The 22,970-nt window shown below is 38.7% G+C and overlaps 1 long non-coding RNA gene across 2 annotated transcripts in view; it reads left to right on the forward strand.

The window, feature by feature from the left end:
• LOC307182996 overlaps window positions 1-22,970 on the forward strand; it is a 493,984-nt gene that overhangs the window by 344,095 nt on the left and 126,919 nt on the right. The window lies entirely within an intron of this gene.

A 22,970-nucleotide genomic window follows, 5' to 3' on the forward strand; every position in this document is an offset into this window, starting at 1 on the left:
AGCTTAGAGAGACAGAAAAGTGCCTTGACTTACAGTAGAAGACATTTGTTAGAAGTGGTGCCCATCAGGAAGAATGAAGAAATGTCTTCTTTTGTATGGGGCACAGTTAGACTGGTCTGCTCTCTTTGGTCACTAAAATCTCAATTTGTTTTCCAATTCATTGACACTCAGTCCAAATAGTGATAATGATTATGCAACAATGCCTACAGTGTTTTTCTTCCCCTTACCTCCTTCCTTCCTCCCTCCCTCCCTCCCTTCTTTCCTTCCTCTTTTCTTTCCTTCCTTCCTTCCTTCCTTCCTTCCTTCCTTCCTTCTCTTTCTCTTCTTCCTTCCTTCTTTCTATTAACAATTTGTAAAGAAAATAATTGATGAACATAGCTAAACCAATATAGGAGAGTAAAGCAGTTTAATGGAGAGTTAACTTAATGAGTAGTCTATTTATTTAATACACCATAAGTATTCATTATATTTTCCTTCATTCATCTATGGGGCAAGTACTTATTGAGCATCAGCTTACTCTGGGACCTCTATGAGCCACTGAAAAAACAGGAGTGAACAAGATGATTAAAGTCTTTGATCTCATGCTCTTTTGCTCTATGGAAAGGAGGCAGGCAATAGATAAGTCTATAACATCTGCCATTCCTTACCCAGGCAATGACCTCTCTTGTCTTATACAGTTTTGAAATTGTTTGTTCTTGCTCTGTTTCCTTTTCCTTTTCTTTTTCCCCTCCCTCTGATCTCTTTTTCTTGCATCATCCCCCTTTGGAACTCAGCTGTGCTGGGGAAGAATAGGGTTTTTTTTGCTTATCCCATCCTGGATTTTGGCAGGGACAATGACTGCTGTATTGCATCAGAAATGAAAAGAGCTCCCTCACTGGCAGGAGTCTTAGACCCAGTGACATTTCCTGATTACTACTATTTCACATCCTCTCTCATACAACCATTTGCTTTTTCACTGTAGAATTCATTCACTACCATTCAGTACCAGTCATCAATGTGGTGACTAAAACCCCCTGTGAAACTTGGTGTCCTTTCTCACCAAGGTGGGCTGAGCTCTTTCAATTGACTCTCATTTGGCTTTGGAAAGCATTATCCAAGTTCATTATCTAAGTTCTGAGCCCTTAAGGGTGAGTGCTAGCCTCAACCACTTTCCTAGGGGAAGCTGCTGCTTTAGGACCTGTGGATCACCTTTTATCAGAAGGTGGTCCCATGGGTGTCTATTTAAGGCTAGACAAACACCTATTGTTTGAGAACAGGCACCTCTAATCTAGAAAGCCTTTTCTATTTGATTTGGGGGAATTAAAGAAAAGATACCACAGGTAAGCTATATCAGTTATATGTAGCTTAGCGATAGTGCAACCCAAAATATTTTTGTGAGAAAGAGATGCATGGTGAATATAACTTTGACCTTTGTCCAGCCTGGCTGATGGACCAAAAGTTGTTTTCTCAGGACGGGGTTTAGCAAAAAGTTGATCTTGGCACAGAATGGTATGGTCTGTTAACATAAGACCAGTCATTCATTCTACATGTTCTTTGTGAACTTTTCAAATCAGAAGATCAAAGGCAGTGTGAAATTCTTACCTCTGGCCATAAAGCAGCTTCTAGGAGAGCAGAAAGCCTGGATGGGACCATATTCATTTTTGTACTTTTAATGACAGAATCTGTGGCTGGAAAATTCTACAAAGCAGTTGTTTAAGAGGCTCTTTACTGATTTCACCTGCTTTCTTTTGGTTAGTCCTAATTCCAGTTCTATTTCTCAAAGAAAATGATGAATTTTCCTCTTGAGATAAGAGGAAAAACTGCATTTTTTTTTTTTTTTTTTTTTTTTTTTTTTTTTTTTGCGGTACGCGGGCCTCTCACTGCTGTGGCCTCTCCCGTTGCGGAGCACAGGCTCCGGGCGCGCAGGCTCAGCGGCCATGGCTCACGGGCCCAGCCGCTCCGCGGCACGTGGGATCCTCCCGGACCAGGGCATGAACCCGTGTCCCCTGCATCGGCAGGTGGACTCTCAACCACTGCGCCACCAGGGAAGCCCGAAAAACTGCATTTTGTTGTTGATTATGTATGGAATGTTTTTTCTGTTATTTTGCTTTACAGTCAAATCCTCCTTCCACCAAAAGAACTGCCAGCACAATCCTAGCACATAGGGATCACCTGTCCTCTGAAGTAAGATCTAAGTCTGTCCCCAAATATGACAATTTGCACACATAGCCATAGGGCATTTTCAACGGCATGCTAAATGTCTTATTTTTTTTATCAGTTTTACTTTTTTATTACTGTATCGCTACTTATGAATTTCTAACGCATCCCCTCAATTAGGTCAAAAGCTACCATGAGGGTGCTACTTAAGCTTCCTTCTTTCTTCCTGTTAGGAATTTGTAAAGAAAATAATTGGTAGGAATAGCTAAACCAATATGAGGGAATGAAACAGTTCAATGCAGAGTCAGTCTAAGGGGAAAGTAGTTAGTTTTCATTAATAAGCATGATATTTGCGGTAAGTTCTTTTGTAGATGAGCTTTATCACCCTGAGGAAGTTCCCTTTCATTGTTAGTTTTGCTGAGAGTATTTATCATGAATGGATGTCAAATTTTGGTAAAGGCTTTTTCCGTATCTATTATACGATTGTATGAGTTTTCTTCTTTTGTCTACTAGGATGGTGAATTACACTAATTGATTCTCTAATGTTGAACCAAACTTGCATTCCTCCTTGATCATGATGTATTATGTTTTTAAAATCTTGCTGGACTCAATTTTTGAATATTTTGTTGAGGATTTTTGTTCCTATGATCCTGAGGGATATTACTCTGCAGATTTCTGTTTGTGGATTGTTTTTGTTTTTATCTCAGCGTAATTCTGGCTTTATAACATGTGTTGGGAAATGTTTCTTCTGCTCTTGTTTTCTGGAAAAGCTTATGTAGAAATGATGTTATTTCTTTCTTAACTGTTCAGTAGAATTCCTCAGTGAAGACACTTGGGTCTGATGTTTTCTTTGTGGGAAAGATTTTAGCCACAATCTCAGTTTCTTTAATAGAGATATAACTATTCATGTTATCCATTTCTTCATGAGAGATCTTTGGTAGTTTATGTCTTCCAAGAAATTTGTTCATTTCACCTAATTTATCCAATTTGTGAGATAAAGGTTTGTTTTTGTTTCTTTGTTTTTTGCTTTATATCTTTATTATCCTTTTAATATCTATGGGATCTGTAATAAAATCCGCTAATTCAAAATTTTGATTATTGAAAATGTATTTATTCTCTCTCTTTTTCTTCCTCAGTTGGGTGAGAGCAGGATAGAACTTGGTAAACTTTTTGTATAATAGACTACATAGTGAATATTTTTGTATATGCAGGTCACTTGGTCTCTGTTTCAACTACTGAACCCTCTTGTAGTGGAAAGCAACCAGAGAAAATAACCAAGTACATTTATCTATGTTCCAATAAAACTTTATTTACCGAAACAGACAGTAGGCTGGATTTGCCCATGGGCTGTCGTTTGTAGATATTGGACTAAGAGATTATCAATTTTATTCATCTTTTAAAAACACTAGTTGTTGTTTTAATTGGTCTCTTTCCATTGTTTCTCTTTTTCAATTTTATTCATTTTTGCTCTTATTATTATTATGTCCTTCTTTTCTGCTTGCTATAAGTACAATTTGTTCTTCTTTTTCTAGTTTCATAAGGTAAAAGTTTAGATGATGGATTCAAGACATTACTTTTTTTTGAACAGAACATACCTTTAATTCTATACATTTTTCTTTAATCACTGCTTTAGCTGCATCTCACACATTTGAATATGTTTTATTTTAATTTCCGTTCAGTTAAAATATTTTCTAATATCTTTTGTAACCTCTTATTTGACTCATAGGTTATTTAGAAGTGTGTTTAATGTCTAAATTTGGGAGATGGTTCTAGATATTTTTTGTTATTGAAAAATTTGTAATTAATTCTTCATAATCTGATAACATAGTTTATGTAATTTAAATTAACTTGAATATGTTGAGGCTTTTTTGTGGCATAGAATATAATTCTGCTCTTTGATGGTGTGTCTATAAGTGGCACTTGGTCTCATTGGGTAACTGTCTCTTTCAGGTGTTCCATAGCTATATTAGTATATTTTTACTTGCCTTATGTATTCCTGAGAGGATTTCTGAAGTCACAAGTTATTAGTTTTTGCTTCATATATATTGAGGCTTTTATGTTAGGTGCATACATATTTGGGGATTTTTTTGTTTTTTTTACTTCTTTGTCCGTATATAATACTTTTTTTTAATCCTTGGTAATATTTCTTATTCTGATGTCTACTTTGCCTGATATTTATATAGCCACTCCAGCTTCCTTTTGCTTAGTGTTTTCATAGCATTTCTTTTTCTATCTTCTTACTTATAATATTTTATACTTAAATTTGGGCCTTGCTTTTTTTAGAGTCTGATATGACAATATCTGTCTTTTAACTGAGATGTTTAGAATACTTACATTTAATGAAATTATTGTTATGGTTTTTTAAAAAAATATCACCTGGCTATTTTTTTAAATTCATCCCGTTTCTTGACCTTTTCTCCATTTTTTGCTTGCTTTGGGATTGATTACAAGAAGCCTTTGCTTTACACAGTAGTGTGGGACTATAAAAATGACCATGCAAGCTGAAATCACACCAAGTGATAGTAAAAATCAATGGGATACTATGATTGTTCTGTGGCCCTCATTTTTTTTTCAAAACATTAAATACTCTCTTAATGTTATAAATGTATAGAAAATGATAAATAGAAAACTAAAATTTCCTTAGTACACTGTAATTTAAAACATTAGAAACATTAAGAATTAAGGTTTTATTTCTTTGTAAAGTAGTTATCAGGAGTAGATTGAACAGTGCTTGCCTCCTCATAATAGAACATATCATATGGAGTAAGCATCTTGTCTGTTTCTTAACAAATTGTTATACTGTTTTCTAAGTTTGTATCAGCTTTCAACATTTTGTCCTTTGTGCTTCCAGTGTCGTGAAATATCTTTGAGAGTTCCTTTAATGTATTTTTACCAGCATCACTTCTTCTGGAACACTTTAATTTTTTTCTTCACAACCAAATCCCTCCTTTGCATCAGTAAGTTTTTCCTAAGTTCTTCTGGCTGCATACCTACAGTCTGTTGGACAACAATGGTATCAATATGCCTATGATCAGCTACTTCTTCCATAACTTTATTTATGTTCAATTTGAATATCACTTATAGCATCATCACTTTTTGTTTCTTTGCTGCATGTTCATTTTTCTTGGCCAATTCTCTCTTTAGATTATCCATTTTTATAAAATGTCATGTTGGCTTATCACGGGGTGACATGGAAGCAACAAAACTACATACTTTGCTGTCTGTGCAAGAGCTGAGTAATAGATGTGCAATGACTAATCCCTAACAGACTTTGAAGGAAGTGATTTGATAGGTCACAGATAATGATGCACATATGTTATTTACACAGTAATTTGTAAACAAAAAACCTTTCACTGAGGGTTTTACTTTATACAATCATTTGCAGTTATTATGCAATGATAACTGTAATTTGACTTGTTTTGGGGGAGTCCGCTAGACGATAATAACTAAAATATGTCCATATCAGAAATATACAAATTAAGGACAAACATAATGATTTTAATGATTCTACTTTATCTCTATTATTGGTTTATTATCAATGCTTGCTTTTAAAATATTCTTTAATGTTAACTCCAGGATTTACAATATATATCATTAACTTATCACAGTCCACTTTCGAATGATATTATATCACCTCACATAATGTATAAAAACCTTCCAACAATATACTTCCAATTCTTTCCTCCCTACTTTTTTGATATTGCTAGCATTGATGATACTTTTACATATTTTATGTAAATCCCCAAATAGTTATTGTTTTTTCTTTAGACAGTCACTTATTCTTTGGAGTCATTATTATTTTAAAAATGGTCTTTATATATTTACCTTTATTTTGAGCATTTCCAGACTTCACTATAGTTTTTTGCAGATTCAAGTTTCTATCTGGTATCATATTTCTTCGGAGTGAAAAAAATTTTTCAATACTGTGTGTAGCTTAAATCTGCTGACAATAAAGTCAGCCTTTTGTTTGATGTGTTTGTTTTTTGAAAAAGTGTTTATTTCATCTTAAGTTTTGAAATATATTTTTGCTGGGTATAATTATGTAGATTGACAGTTTTTCTTTTCTCTTCCAGAATTTTATTTTATTTTATTTTATTTTAAAAATTTTTATTGGAGTATAATTTCTTTACAATGGTGTGTTAGTTTCTGCTTTATAACAAAGTGAATCGGCTATACATATAAATATACAGGTATCCCCATATCTCCTCCTTCTTGCGTCTCGCTCCCATCCTCCCTATCCCACCCCTCAAGGTGGTCACAAAGCACCAAGCTGATCTCCCTGTGCTATGTGGCTGCTTCCCACTAGCTATCTATTTTAGATTTGGTAGTGTATATATGTCCATGCCACTCTCTCAATTTTCTCCAGCTTACCTTTCCCCCTCCCCGTGTCTTCAAGTCGATTTCTACGTCTGCATTCTTATTCCTGTCCTGCCTCTAGGTTTTTCAGAACCATTTTTTTTGTTTGTTTTCTGAGGTTCCATATATATGTGTTAGCATATAGCATTTGTTTTTCTCTTTCTGATTTACTTCACTCTGTATGACAGACTGTAGGTCCATCCACCTCACTACAAATAACTCAATTTTGTTTCTTTTTATGGCTGAGTTATATTCCATTGTATATATGTGCACTGTCGATGGACACTTAGGTTGCTTCCATATCCTGGCTATTGTAAATAGAGCTGCAGTGAACATTGTGGTACATGACTCTTTTTGAATTATTGTTTTCACAGGGTATATGCCCAGGGGAGGGATTGCTGGGTCGTATGGTAGTTCTATTTTTAGTTCTTTAAGGAACCTCCGTACTGTTCTCCATAGTCGCTGTATCAATTTACATTCCCAGCAACAGTGTATGAGGATTCCCTTTTCTCCACACCCTCTCCAGCATTTACTTTTGTAGATTTTTTGATGATGGCCATTCTGACTGGAGTGAGGTGATACCTCATTGTAGTTTGATTTGCATTTCTCTAATGATTAGTGATGTTGAACATCCTTTCATGTGTTTGTTAGCAATCTGTATATCTTCTTTGGAGAAATGTCTATTTAGGTCTTTTGCCCATTTTTGGATTGGGTTGTTTGTTTATTGATATTGAGCTGCATGACCTGCTTTTAAATTTTGGAGATTAATCCTTTGTCAGTGGCGTCATTTGCAAATATTTTCTCCCATTCTGAGGGTTATTTTTTCATCTTGTTTATGGTTCCCTTTGCTGTGCAAAAGCTTTTAAGTTTCATTAGGTCCCATTTATTTATTTTTGTTTTTATTTCCATTTCTCCAGAAGATGGGTCAAAAAGGTTCTTGCTGTGATTTATGTCATAGAGTGTTCTGTTTATGTGTTCCTCTAAAAGTTTTATAGTGTCTGGCCTTACATTTAGGTCTTTAATCCATTTTGAGTTTGTTTTTGTGTATGGTGTTAGGGAGTGTTCTAATTTCATTCTTTTATGTGTACCTGTCCAGTTTTCCCAGCACCACTTATTGAAGAGGCTGTCTTTTCTCCATTGTATATTCTTGCCTCCTTTATCAAAAATAAGGTAACCATAGGTGCGTGAGTTTATCTCTGGGCTTTCTATCCTGTTCCATTGATCTATATTTCTGTTTTTGTACCAGTACCATACTGTCTTGATTACTGTAGCTTTGTAGTATATTCTGAAGTCTGGGAGCCTGATTCCTAAGCTCCGTTTTTCTGTCCCAATATTGCTTTGACTATTGGGGGTCTTTTGTGTTTCCATACATATTGTGAAATTTTTTGTTCTAGTTCTGTGAAAAATGCCATTGGTAATTTGATAGGGATTGCATTGAATCTGTAGATTGCTTTGGATAGTATAGTTATTTTCACAATGTTGATTTTTCCAATCCAAGAACATGGTATATCTCTCCATCTGTTTGTATCATCTTTACTTTCTTTCATGAGTGCCTTATACTTTTCTGCATACAGGTCTTTTGTCTCCTTAGGTAGATTTATTCCTAGGTATTTTATTCTTTTTGTTGCAATGGTAAAAGAGTGTTTCCTGAATTTCTCCTTCAGATTTTTCATCATTAGTGTACAGGAATGCAAGATATTTCTGTGCATTAATTTTGTATCCTGCTACTTTACCAAATTCGTTGATTACTTCTAGTACTTTTCCAGTAGCATCTTTAAGATTCTCGATGTATAGTATCATGTCATCTGAAAACAGTGGCAGCTTTACTTCTTCTTTTCTGATTTGGATTCCTTTTATTTCCTTTTCTTCTCTGATTGCTGTGGCTAAAACTTCCAAAACTATGTTGAATAACAGTGGTGAGAGTGGACAACCTTGTCTTCTTCATGATCTTAGAGGAAATGGTTTCAGTTTTTCACCATTGAGAACGATATTGGCTGTGGGTTTGTCTTATAAGGCCTTTAGTATGTTGAGGTAAGTTCCCTCTATGCCTACTTTCTGAGGGTTTTTATCATAAATGGGTGTTGAATTTTGTCAAAAGCTTTTTCTGCATCTATTGAGATGATGATACGGTTTTTATCCTTCAATTTGTTAATATGGTGTATATTGAAGAGTCCTTGCATTCCTGGGGTAAACCCCACTTGATCATGGTGTATGATCCTTTTAATGTGCTGTTGGATTCTGTTTGCTGGTATTTGTTGAGGAGTTTTGCATCTATGTTCATCGGTGATATTGGCCTGTAGTTTTCTTTCGTGACATCTTTGTCTGATTTTTGTATCAGGATGATGTAGGCCTCGTAGAGTGAATTTGGGAGTGTTCTGCCCTCTGCTATATTTTGGAAGAGTTTGAGAAGGATAGATGTTAGCTCTTCTCTAAATGTTTGATAGAATTCGCCTGTGAAGCCATCTTGTCGTGGGCTTCTGTTTGTTGGAAGATTTTTAATCACAGTCTCAATTTCAGTGCTTGTGAATGATCTGTTCATACTTTCTATTTCTTCCTGGTTTAGTCTCAGAATGTTGTGCTTTCCTAAGAATTTGTCCATTTCTTCCAGGTTGTCCATTTTATTGGCATAGAGTTTCTTGTAGTAATCTCTCATGATTCTTTGTATTTCTGCAGTGTCAGTTGTTACTTCTTTTTCATTTCTAATTCTACTGAATTGAGTATTCTCCCTTTTTGTCTTGATGAGTCTGGCTAACGGTTTATCAATTTTGTTTATCTTCTCAAAGAACCAGCTTTTAGTTTTATTGATCTTTGCTACTGTTTCCTTCATTTCTTTTTCATTTATTTCTGACATGATCTTTATGATTTCTTTCCTTCTGCTAACATTGGGATTTTTTTGTTCTTCTTTCTCTAACTGCTTTAGTTGTAAGATTAGGTTGTTTACTTGACATGTTTCTTGTTTCTTGAGGTAGGATTGTATTGCTATAAACTTACCTCTTAGAAATGTTTTTGCTACATGCCATAGGTTTTGGGTTGTCGTGTTTTCATTGTAATTAGTTTCTAGATATTTTTTGATTTCCTCTTTGGTTTCTTCCGTGATCTCCTGGTTATTTAGTAGTGTATTGTTTAGCCTCCATTTGTTCATATTTTTTACAGATATTTTCTTGTAATTGATATCTAGTCTCATGGCATTGTGGTCTGAAAAGATACTTGATATGATTTCAGTTTTCTTAAATTTACTAAGGCTTCATTTGTGGCGCAAAATATGATCTATCCTGGAGTGTATTCTGGTTTTTTTGATGGAATATCTTATAAATATCAATTAAGTCCATCTTGTTTAATGTGTCATTTAAAGCTTGTGTTCCCTTATTTATTTTCATTTTGGATGATCTGTCCATTGGTGAAAGTGGGGTGTTAAAGTCCTCTAGTATGACTGTGTTACTGTCAATTTCCCCTTTTATGGCTGTTAGTATTTGTCTTATGTATTGAGGTGCTCCTATGTTGGGTGCATAAATATTTACAGTTGTTATATCTTCTTGGATCGATCCCTTGATCATTATGTAGTGTCCTCCTTTGTCTCTTTTAATAGTCTTTGTTTTAAAGTCTATTTTGTCTGACATGAGAATTGCTACTCCAGCTTTCTTTTGGTTTCCGTTTGCATGGAATATCTTTTTCCATCCCCTCACTTTCAGTCTGTATGTGTCTCTATGTCTGAATTGGGTCTCTTGTAGACAGCCTATATATGGGTCTTGTTTTTGTATCCATTCAGCCAGTCTGTGTCTTTTGGTTGGAGCATTTAATCCATTTACATTAAAGGTAGTTATCGATATGTATGTTCCTCTTATGATTATCTTAATTGTTTTGGGTTTGTTATCGTAGGTCTTTTTCTTCTCTAGTGTTTCCTGCCTAGACAAGTTCCATTAGCATTTGTTGTCAATCTGGTTGGGTGGTGCTCACTTCTCTTAGCTTTTGCTCGTCTTTAAAGGTTTTAATTTCTCCACACAATCTGAATGAGGTCCTTGCAGGGCAGAGTAGTCTTGGTTGTAGGTTTTTCCCTTTCATCACTTTAAATATGTCCTGCCACTCCCTTCTGACTTGTAGAGTTTCTGCTGAAAGAACAGCTTTTAACCTTATGGGGATTACCTTGTATGATTTTTGTTATTTTTCCCTTGCTGCTTTTAATATTTTTTCTTTGCACTTAATTTTTTTTTTTTTTTTTTTTTTTTTTTGCGGTACGTGGGCCTCTCACTGTTGTGGCCTCTCCCGTTGTGGAGCACAGGCTCCGGACACGCAGACTCAGTGGCCATGGCTCACGGGCCCAGCCGCTCCGTGGCATGTGGGATCTTCCCGGACCGGGGCATGAACCTGCGTCTCCTGCATCAGCAGGCGGACTCTCAACCACTGCGCCACCAGGGAAGCCCTGCACTTAATTTTTGATAATTTGCTTAATATGTGTCTTGGTGTGTTTCTCCTTGGGTTTATCCTGTATGGGGCTCTCTCCACTTCCTTGACTTGATTGACTATTTCCTTTCCCATATTAGGGAAGTTTTCAACTTTAATATCCTCAAATATTTTCTCAGTCCCTTTCTTTTTCTCTTCTTCGTCTGGGACCCCTGTAATTTGAATGTTGGTGTGTTTGATTTTGTCCCAGAGGTCTCTGAGACTGTCCTCAATTCTTCTAATTATTTTCCCTTTATTCTGCTCCGCAGTTGTTATTTCCACTATTTTATCTTCCAGGCCACCTATCCATTCTTCTGCCTCATTTATCTGCTGTTGATTTCTTCTAGAGAATTTTTAATTTCATTTATTGTGTTGTTCATGATTGTTTGTTTGCTCTTTAGTTCTTCTAGTTCCTTGTTAAACATTTCTTGTATTTTCTCCATTCTATTTCCAGGATTTTGGATCATCTTTACTATAATTACTCTGAATTCTTTTTCAGGTAAACTGCCGGTTTCCTCTTCATTTGTTAGGTCTGGTGGGGTTTTACCTTGCTTCTTCATCTGCTGTGTGTTTCTCTGTCTTCTCATTTTGCTTAACTTTATGTGTTTGGGGTCTCCTTTTTGCAGGCTGCAGGTTCATAGTTCCCATTGTTTTTGGTGTCTGCCCCCAGTGGCTAAGGTTTGTTCAGTGGCTTTTGTAGGCTTCCTGGTGGAGGGGACTGGTGCCTGTGTTTTGGTGGATGAGGCTAGATCTTGTCTTCTGGTGGGCAGGACCACGTCCGGTGGTGACTGTTTTGGGGTGACTGTGAACTTATTATGATTTTAGGCAGCCTTTCTACTATGGGTAGGGTTGTGTTCCTGTCTTTCTAGTTGTTTGGTATAGGGTGTCCAGCACAGTAGCTTGTTGGTTGTTGAGTGGAGCTGGGTCTTCACCTGAGATGGAGATCTCTGGGAGTGCTTTCACCATTTGATATTACATGGAACTGGGCGGTCTCTGGTGGACCAGTTTCCTGAACTCGGCTCTCCCATCTCAGAGGCACAGGCCTCACACGCGGGTGGAGCACCAAAGACCCTGTCAGCCACACAGCTCATAAGAAATGGGAGAAAAAAAGAAAGAAAGAAGAGAAAAGAAAGTTATTAAAATAAAAAATTTTTTTAATTATTAAAAATTAAAAGGAAAGAAAGAAGAGAGGAAGCAAATGAAAAAACAAATCCACCAATGATAGCAAGTGCTAAAAAGTATACTAAAAAAAAAAAAGAGAGAACCCAGGACAAATGATAAAAGCAAAGGTATACAGACAAAATCACACAAAGAGGCATACATATACACACTCACAAAAAGAGAAAGTGGAAGAAAAAAAATCTATATATAAAAAAAAAAGGAAGAGAGCAACCAAATCAATAAACAAATCCACCAATGATAATAAGCTCTAAATACTAAACTGAGATAAACATAAAACAGAAACAAATTTGATGCAGAAGGCAAACCTTAAGTCTACAGTAGCTCCCAAAGTCCACCTCCTCAATTTGGGATGATTCGTTGTCTATTCGGGTATTCCACAGATGCAGGGTACATCAAGTTGATGGTGGAGATTTAATCCACTGCTCCTGAGGCTGCTGGGAGAGATTTCCCTTTCTCCTCTTTGTTCCCACAGCTCCTGGGAACAGACATTTCCCTTTGTTTGTTGTGAAAAGAACAATGTGAAAAGAACATTTCCCTTTCAGCTTTGGATTGGCCCTGCCTCTGCCTGTAGGTCGCCTGAGGGCTTCTGTTCTTTGCTCAGACCAGACGGTGTAAAGTAGCAGCTGATTAGGGGGCTCTGGCTCATTCAGGCCGTAGGGAGAGAGGGGTGCGGAATGCAGGGCGAGCCTGTGGCAGCAGAGGCCACTGTGACATTGCAACAGCCTGAGGCACACACTGTGTGTTCTCCCAGGAAAGTTGTCCCTGGATCATGGGACCCTGGCAGTGGCGGCTGCACAGGCTCCCAGGAGGGGAAGTGTGGATAGTGACTTGTGCTCGCACACAGGCTTCTTGGTGGCAGGAGCAGCAGCCTTAGCGTCTCATGCCTGTCTCTGGTGTCTGCGCTGATAGCCACGGCTCGCGCTTGTCTCTGGAGCTTGTTTAGTCGGTGCTCTGAATCTCCTCTCCTTGTGCACCCCGAAACAATGGTCTCTTGCCTCTTCCTCAGGTCCATACTTTTTCCTGGACTTCCTCCTGGCTACCTGTAGCGCACTAGCCCCCTGCAGGCTGTGTTCACACAGCCAACCCCAGTCCTCTCTCTGAGATCTGACCTCTGAAGCCAGAGCCTCAGCTCCCATCCCCCACCTGCCCTGCCAGGTGAGCAGACAAACATCTCAGGATGGTGAGTGCTGGTTGGCACCGATCCTCTGTGCAGAATTCTACCCGCTTTGCCCTCTGTACCCCTGTTGCCGAGCTCTCCTCCGTGGCTCCGAAGCTTCCCCTCGCCCTGTCTCTCCCAGTGAAGGGGCTTCCTAGTGTGTGGAAACTTTTCCTCCTTCACAGCTCCCTCCCAGATGTGCAGGTCCTGTCCCTCTTCTTTTGCCTCTGTTTTTTCTTTTTTCTTTTGCCCTACCCAGGTATGTGGGGAGTGTCCTCCCCTTCTGGGAAGTCTGAGGTCTTCTGCCAGCGTTCAGTAGGTGTTCTGTAGGAGTTGTTCCACATGTAGATATACTTCTGATGTATTGTGGGGAGGAAGGTGATCTCCACATCTTACTCCTCCACCATCTTGAAGTTCTCCTCTTTCAGAATTTTAAATATATCACTACATTTTTCTTCTGGTCTGCATTGTTCTGCTAAGAAGTATGTTATAATTCTTGTTTGTTCCTCTGGATGTACTATGTCTTTTTATACAAGTGTCCCTCAAGATTTTCTCTTTATTTTTGGTTTTCAGCAGTTTGAATAATATATCTTGATGTCTGATTTGTCTTTAAAAAAACACTCTTGGAGATTCACTGTACTTCTTGGATCTGTAGCTTTATATTTTTCATTATTTTTGGAAAAATCTTGGTATTTATTTCTTTAGGTATTTCTTCACTTCCAATATTTTTTTCTTTTCTATTGATGGGAATACAATTACATGCATTTTAGAAGAACTGGTGTTTTCATACAGGCTTAGATGCTGTTTTATTTATTTTTTCTCTTTTTGGTTTTGATTAGGTAATTTCTATTGACTTAATCTTACATTCATTGAATCATTTCTTGGCTCAATTGAGACTACTATAAACCCATTCAAGTAATTCTTTATCTTTGATATAATACTTTTAAAAAGTATTATTATCTGTAACTTCCATTTGACTCATTTTTTTAATAATTCCCATCTCTCTGCTGAAATTTTCCATTTGTTTACACATATTGTTTATGTTTTTCACTAGCTCCTTTAAGATTCTAATCATAGATATTTTAAGATTCAGTTCCAATGCCTGTGCAATCTGTAAGTCTAGTTGTGTTGATTTCTTCATCTCTTTAAAAAATTTTCATTTCCTTTACTCTTTGCATGTTATTTATACTATGGCACTGAGTGACAGGTATCTCATGCAGAATAGAAGAGACCGAAGTCAACAGTATTTCCATCTGGAAATGGACATATCTCTTCTCAGGCAGTTAGTATGGGAGATTGATTCAACTTAGGAGTTGAGATAGGTTTGTTTTTTTGTTGTATTTATGGTTAATTTCAGTGCATAATAATCTTCAAATTCTTCTGATGCCTTTTTCTTAAAGTGGAAGCTGTTTACTAGAAGATTTTTCTCAATGCTTGGGGTCCACTTTCAGCTTTTAGCCATCACTGTATGTCTGTATCACAGAGCGGGTAGCCTCCATGATATTTCTCCTCTCCCAGCTATATACTCTTTTTACTTGTTATTTTGGCTTGCTAGGATAATATGATTGATTGAAGAGGGTCTATTTTGACCTGATCCTTCCTCACTTAGGTAGGCTGTATGTGCCTGAACTTAGAGAGTCTTAGCTTGTCTCCCATCTTCTCTGTGTCAGGTGACAAACTCTATCTCCTATCTATGACAGGTCTTGTGGGAGTTTCCTGGTCCTCTTCTAGTGGTAGAAAACTTCTATTAGTGCTGATTAGGATTCTGGGCTCAGAACAATCTGCTACCCCTCCTGCAGGGGTAGCAGCCCTTTCTTAGAATACAGGAAAGCAACCTTTATCTAGGGACTGATTTATTCTGAGGTAGCCAAGTATGACTACATCAGCACCCTCCTCCATCTGTTAATTATACAAATGACACTGGCATAGGCAGAGGTTATGAACATTTACACACTGCCATTTTCTTTCATACCTCACCTCCTCCCCCCGATAACAATGGGTCTTTACCTGTATTCTGGGGATGACAGTGTTGCTGCTCTTTCCTTGCTGGTTCAAGGCTTTTTTTTTGCTCCACATGACAGAATCCAGAAGAGTCTGAGCAGGAGCACAGGCTCTATGCCTTTCTAACAGCAGCAGCCTGTTCTTTCGTCTACGTCAGTACTCTTTTTTTTTTTTGCAGTACACGGGCCTCTCACTGCCGTGGCCTCTCCCGTTGCAGAGCACAGGCTCTGGACATGCAGGCTCAGCGGCCATGGCTCACGGGCCTAGCCGCTCCGCGGCATGTGGGATCCTCCCGGACCGGGGCACGAACCCGTGTTCCCTGCATCGGCAGGCGGACTCTCAACCACTGCGCCACCAGGAAAGCCCTGTCAGTACTCTTTTGATAAGTTCTGTCTAGCTTCCTAGTGTGTCTCATCTTTCCTAACATACCCAGTGGAGGTCCACAGACAAAGAGCTTGAGAGTGGATGTAAACATTGCCTATCTGCAGCTACCAGCAATGCTGTACTCACAGGCTAGCCCACACTTGGCTTTTAGCAACTTATTCATAGTTTAACTCATTTTTTCTTCCTGCTTCTGTTGCAGAACCTATCTGTATCCTGTGCTTGTGCATTTCATCTGTCCTTGGGCGGGGTAGGCGGAATTTTCTTCCATGGATTTTAGTTCACTTGGTTGTCCTGTGACTTTAACAATCTGATGGGTTTAGACAATGTTGTAGTTTTATAGTTTAGCTGACTTTTTCTTGTTCTTTAGGTGGAGATGATGCTCTTTTTAGCTCTCCACATCCTAGATTCTTTTCTGTTGCCTCTCATTCTTTATAATACATTATCTGGTGTTTAGAAAAGAATTATGTACATAATAATACAAAAGGAAAAAAAAGATTCTTTCTGATACATGTTTTATACATGTCATTCTGTCTGCCTAGTGGTGTTTAGATAGTAGAGAAGCAAGAGTGAAAGGAGAGAGACCATATTGCAATAGTCTAGTAGTGTGACTGATGGTTGATGTGGACTAAGGTGGAAGGGGTGGTGATGATGAGAAATGGTTGGATTTAGGTTATATTTGAAGGGAGTACTTGTGGTACTTGTTGATGGGCAATATGTGAGTATGAGAGAAATAAAAAATCAAGATCACTGTCAGATCTTGAATTTTAACTACTGGGTAACTAAGCTGATAACCAGAGTTATTGCATAGGAATATGGATACAGATTTGTCTTACATGGAACATTAATTTTCTGCACACACACACACACACACACACACACACACACACACACTGTCCAGATTGGCTGAGACAATATAAAATCAGAATAAAATGAAAGCTCAGGATTTCCCTGGTGGTGCAGTGGTTGAGAGTCTGCCTGCCGATGCAGGGGACACGGGTTCGTGCCCTGGTCCGGGAAGATCCCACATGCTGCGGAGTGGCTGGGCCCGTGAGCCATGGCCGCTGAGCCTGCGCATCTGGAGCCTGTGCTCCACAACGGGAGAGGCCACAACAGTGAGAGGCCCGCGTACCGCAAAAAAAAAAAAAAGAAAAAAAAAGAACGCTCAGAAGAGGGGACACGTGTCATGCACAGGGGAGTCATTGTCAACTCTTTACTAAGTCATTGCATTAGCTTAACTAAGAAGCTGTTGTATTGTAAAGAAAAAGGATGCTAAATAAATTCAAAAGTGATTTATGGGGAACATTTGTCTAAACTTTGTTTTTTATTAAACACCAGCTGATTTAGAACTTTACGTATTATAAATTGTTTTCATTTACTCTTGTGCAGCCCTTATCATTTGCATAAAATACTCTTTTCTGGTGCATCTCATTTTTTATAATATAATGCCTGGCCTTAAAAAAAGAATCGTGTACATAATAACAGAAAGGAAAAAAAGAATAAAAAATGAGGAGGAATATAAATGACTTTAACAAGTGCACTATTAATACTTAACATAATTGCAGCTTATACTTGAAGCACTCACAGATCTCATACTTTTTCCAAGCATTACTCTTAATTTTCCCAACAATGCTGTGAGTGCATAGGGGGGAAAAGCAGGGGAAGATTTGGTAGGGTTAGTTGTTCATGGCTTGAAAATCACCACTTTGAGGCTGAAGAAAGTAAGTCACTTTAAGGCATCTCCTCCTCGCAGTCTTTCTCCTGCAGGTTCTAACCATTTCATATCCTCCATCCAGACAAGGGAAAGAGGAAGGAGGAGGTATTATTGGGTTTGAAAAAACAGGGTTCAAATTGTTAAGTGGGCGGAATGTAGAGTGGTAAACATACAGAGGGCTCTGTCTTAGAATACAGGAAAGCGACCTTCATCTAGGGACTGATTTATTCTGAGGTAGCCAAATATGACTACATCAGCACCCTCCTCCCTCTGTTAATTATACAAATGACACTGGCATAGGCAGAGGCTATGAATATTTACACACTGTGTTCTGACTTAGGCCTCCAAGGAACTTAGTGGGATAATTGTACAAAAAGGAATCCGCATTTACTTATTAAATTAATGTTTACTATGGAAAATGCACTCGAGACAGGATTTTAAGAGATACAAAACTTCATCTCAAAAATCAGTTGAGTACAAAATGACACAATAGTTCTCTAAAATAAGATTGAACCTGGCTTTAAACCTTTTCCTTCTAGCTTGCTAAGGAATTCCAAAGGGGGTCCTTCCTATACCAGGACTTATGTTAGGTGGCTTCTTACTCATAGCAGAACTTTCTAAAATGGCTTGGTGGTCTTCAGGTCGGACTGGTAAGTGCTGATGTGCTTGGCATCCAGGGCAGTAGGGGAGGTTCTGAGTTAGGCAGATGACACAGCCACTGTGTTTTCTTGCTAAGTCCCTAGGGAAGAAGGCAAGTTTCCTGCTATTCACTCACCCCTAACCCTAAGGTCTCTAGATCAGTCATTGGACAACACTTTTCCCTCTCTCCTCTCTGTGCTTGGTCGTTACCCTCCTCTAAATCTCTCTCCTCATTCACCTCTTTCTAAGACCATCCTCTCCACAATCTGTCTTTGGTTTTGGTAACAAAAGGCAGGAAGGATATTTTTTCTCAAACGTTTGGATTTGATTTTTGTATCATAAACAGTGCTAGGTGGAGAATGTCTGGTTTCAGTTGTTCTAGTAAATATGGAGATGAAGGGCATTTCAGGAAGGAATAGTTTATGTAAACTCTCAGAGGCCTGAGAGAGCATGTTTCCTTAAGAGGACAGGGAACAGAATTAAATGGAGCAGATGGTGCGTTTGACGCTAGACTTCAGATGAGGTTGATCACGCATGATACCATATTCCAAGTTATTTCCAGTCTGGAGTGTTTCTTATTCTTTCTTCCTTCCTTTCTTTCTTCCTTCCTTCCATCCATTCTTCCTTCCTTCCTTCCTTCCTTCCCTTCTTTCTTTCCTTCCTTTCTTCCTTTCTTTCTTTCTTTCTTTCTTTCTTTCTTTCTTTCTTTCTTTCTTTCTTTCTTTCTTTCTTTCTTCAATTAGAAGGTGTATTTTCTGATGGAGAGAGCAAACTCATGAGGAAAAATAAAGTGTAAATTTGAAGAATTTCCTTGAAAACTTGAATTATGATAATGATAGAAGACCTCTCATTTATTGCTTTATCTCCATGGTAAAACCTATCCCATTTCTAAACTGCAAGAAGAGTTCGAATATTCCTCATTGTTGTCCAAAATCTCATTTTTTCCATAACAGTAAGAGCTAGATTGACTCAAAGTCACTTATTGCTAATCATGCTGATGGTCTAATGAAGTACAAACGTCTATGCTCACTTTTTTTTTTAATACAAATTTATTTATTTATTTATTTTTGGCTGTGTTGGGTCTTCGTTGCTGCACATGGGCTTTCTCCAGTTGCGGTGAGCGGGGGCTACTCTTTGTTGCGGGCTTCTCATTGCGGTGGCTTCTCTTGTTGTGGAGCATGGGCTCTAGGCCTGCGGGCTTCAGTAATTGTGGCATGCAGGCTCACTACTTGTGACTCGCTAGAGCACAGGCTCAGGAGTTGTGGGCTTAGTTGCTCTGCGGCATGTGGGATCTTCCAGGACCAGGGACTGAACACATGTCCCCTGCATTGGCAGGTGGATTCTTAACTACTACACCACCATGGAAGTCCTGTGTGCTTACTTTAAGAATGAGTAAACCATGGCTCATAAATGTTCAGAAACATGCCCAGCTCGTATGTTAAGATCACTCGATGTTCCAGCACATCCTTCTGTCTATCCAACTTACTGGCATCTCACTTGACATGGGTGATGGGGCAAGCAGGTGGGACAGGTATCTATTGACAGGTAGAATCATTATCATTCTGGAGTCAGAGCTGTGGGAGCCACCAGATTACTTACCCTAAGCATACACTGGGAGAATTGCATGGTTGTGATATAATGCAAGGCTGGATCTATTTTTTATTCTCCTAGTACGAGCAGCATTGCATGACCATAACATTTCATACACAGAATCTCTGCTTCTGAAGCAAGATTAATTTTAGGTAGCCCCATACTGGGACTGTGTGAGAATGAAAACCAATAATGATCTGTGCATGAAAGATGACTTTGAGCATCATGTATTAATAGAATTCACAATAAGATATGGTTGTACTGTAGAGCTCGGCAGGAGCAAGGCACTCCGTACATGGAAGGTGACATTATTTTTATAATAATCTAATGCTGCTCATATGCCAGCTCTCATAACACCTAACCCTTCCCTGTTTTCCAAATCGTGTGGGTGATGATTTGCCTAGGTGATATGTGTCATATCGTGTGTATACAGGCAATTTTCTTTGGTTGCTGAAGTTGTCAATTTCTGAGCAGTAAGATGGGGAAAATTCAGCATCGTGTCTCTGCTTACATTTGCAAGGTTTGGCCCTGTACCATTTCCTCTGGTCATTTCTCAAGAATCCTGAAAGAGCATATAAAATAATAAGCCTTTTGCAATTACACGTCCCAACTATTGATCTGTATATTTTTTCTTAGGTTAGATTGTGGAAATTATTTAGATAGCAGCATGGAGACATTTATGGCATATAATGTTAGAGGAAAACATGCTGTAATTTGAATTGGGTTTTTCATGGATACAATAAAAGCTTGAAATTATATTCCTGGTCAGTGAGCAGAATGCCCAAATCTACTTCATTATTTTACAAGAAAAATGGGGACCAGCATTTTATTTACTAACTTGAAAATTCGTTTTAATTTCTATAAAGCTGAATAAAAACCTTCAAATTTACACTGAGAGAGTCCTTGTTGTCTTTGTATTTTGCTCTGATGACAAACAAGAAGGTGAAGTTCACTTCCACCAGGTTCTGAAGGTTTTCCCCAAGAATATCTTAACTTCCAGGACGCTTCTTAGGAGGCATCAGCCTCATTTGATGGCTTCGCCAAAAACAAACAAACAAAAAGACCTGAGATGTGTCTTTCACTGCTATTTGTTTTAGCTCTTTCCTTGTATTCCTCTAGCAAGACATCTGGCTTCTTCTAATGATCCTTTCTGGTTTCTTGGGGAACCTCCTCTTCAGCTATCCCCTGCAGTATCTTCTGCAACAGAAATCATCTTCACCTTTAGAGTTTGGCACCAGTCCTGATTTGCTCCAAGTTCATCAATCTTCCATCCTTCACTCTGTGGTTAGGTGAGAATGTCAAATACATCAACACGTTGACATGAATGGTGGCCCAGCATCAAAGCAGCCAGCCATCCACAGGTCTTCTTCCACAGTCACACAATCAAAAATCCCTTGCAGGGCTTCCCTGGTGGCGCAGTGGTTGAGAGTCCGCCTGCCGATGCAGGGGACACGGGTTCGTGCCCCAGTCCGGGAGGATCCCACATGCCGCAGAGCGGCTGGGCCCGTGAGCCATGGACGCTGAGCCTGCGCGTCCGGAGCCTGTGCTCCGCAATGGGAGAGGCCACAACAGTGAGAGGCCTGCGTACCGCAAAAAAAAAAAAAAAAAACCCTTGCGCCCCAGGCACAATATGCTCCTTGACCTATGATCATGAACAAAAAATCAGCTGTTAAACTTCTTTTTCTTCTTTTATCAGACACATAGTATGATTGGACACATTGTTTCACTAGAGATGGAAAGATTTATTGTTATCGTTTTTTGAACAAACACTTCAACAGTTTTCCATAAAAATGACTTGCAAGTTCATCTCTTTCGTGAGCTATGCTTTTATCCCAACAACACCCAATATTCCCAGAAATATCTTAGAGTCTCCTTTTACATGTTGCTTTCTAAATTCATTTACTAAACTCAGGAGGAAATAACTTTAATTTTCAGGTGGAGATGCTCTCACTCATGTTCTTCTTTGCTTTTTCTCTCCACGCCTTATTCCTTGCTTCATTAAGGTCATCTTTACCAATAGTCAGTCAGTGGACCAAGTTCTCTGATCGGGGTCACAAGTGGGAGAGGTTTTGGAGCCATCAATCTTTATCATGAGAAGTCAAAGCAAATGCCTGCATTTCATGAAATAGGAATCTTTGATCTTTTTTGTGACTTGATCTCAAACTCTTCAACTGTTTGCCAGTGGTAGAGATAAATACAGACTGATTTATCTCTTTGCTCTTTCAATGAGGCTGTTTGTAGTATCAGGTCTTTAATAGTGGATTTTGGAGACACAAACATAGTCATTAGCAATATGACCTTGGGGGATGTTTTCTAATTTCTGGGTGTCTCAGTGTCCTCATCTGTAAATTGGGGATAAAAATAGGACCTAGCTTACAGTGTTCTTGAGATGCTTATAGAAACTCAGTGTTTGTATTTTGAAAGTGCTCCATAAATGGCAACCGTTTGTTATAGTTAAGCCCTTTGAGACATTGCCACATATTTTCAGGAAGGTTCCTAGGTGTTGGCAGAGTATGCTCTGCATTTATGAGTTGTTTTATCACTGGAACCTGGTATAGTCTCAAGTACCTAATAATTGCACAGAAAATGATACTTTAATATAAGGAAAAATATCTCAGGGATAAAAACCACAAGCTTGGGGTCTGAATTATTTAGGATATCAGTTAAACTACAGTAAAAGAGAGAAACTCTAACAGTGACATAAAGAAGAAAGAATTTATTTCTCTGCCATATAAAGGTCCAGTGAGATTCACGGGCTAGTGAAGTGTTCTATAATCATCAAGAACTCAGGCTGTCTCTGTCTTGTTGCTCTAAGACTTGCCCTGCAGCTGCCACTCAGAGTCCTAGAGAGTTGCTGTAGGTACTGTCATCACATCTGTATTTCAGCCAACAGGATGAGGGAAAGAAGAGGGGAGGAACATTCTATTTCCCCTAAGGTACAGACTCAAAGTTATACAGTTTACTTCTTCTTGTGACCCACTCCTCTTGCCAGCCTCATTCATCAAGAAGGTTGGAAAGTGCACTTTTTAGCTTGGCCGCTTCCATTCTATAAGAAAGTCAGATTTTATTTTATATGTAGATGGCTGGCTAAGTGCCCTGGCATCTTCCTTAAGGGCCTGAAATGCCACGTTGATCTGCACAGAGGTACTATGTCCAAGGGAATAGCTCTGATGTATGAGCTACGAAAAAAACACCCATGCTCAGCCATTGCCCTGGAGGAAGAGATCCTAATTTATCGATTTCAGTTAACGGCATGATTGATCTTCCAGTCGCCCAGGTTGGCCTCCTTGGAGGCTTCTCTCTCCCTCGACAAAAAATTCCAATAAGTTTGTCTCCTCTAATGCCTCTTACAAACATCTCCTCTTTTCAACCCACGCT

This window comes from Stenella coeruleoalba (genome assembly GCF_951394435.1).
Source record: "Stenella coeruleoalba genome assembly, chromosome: 2".
NCBI lineage: Eukaryota > Metazoa > Chordata > Mammalia > Artiodactyla > Delphinidae > Stenella > Stenella coeruleoalba.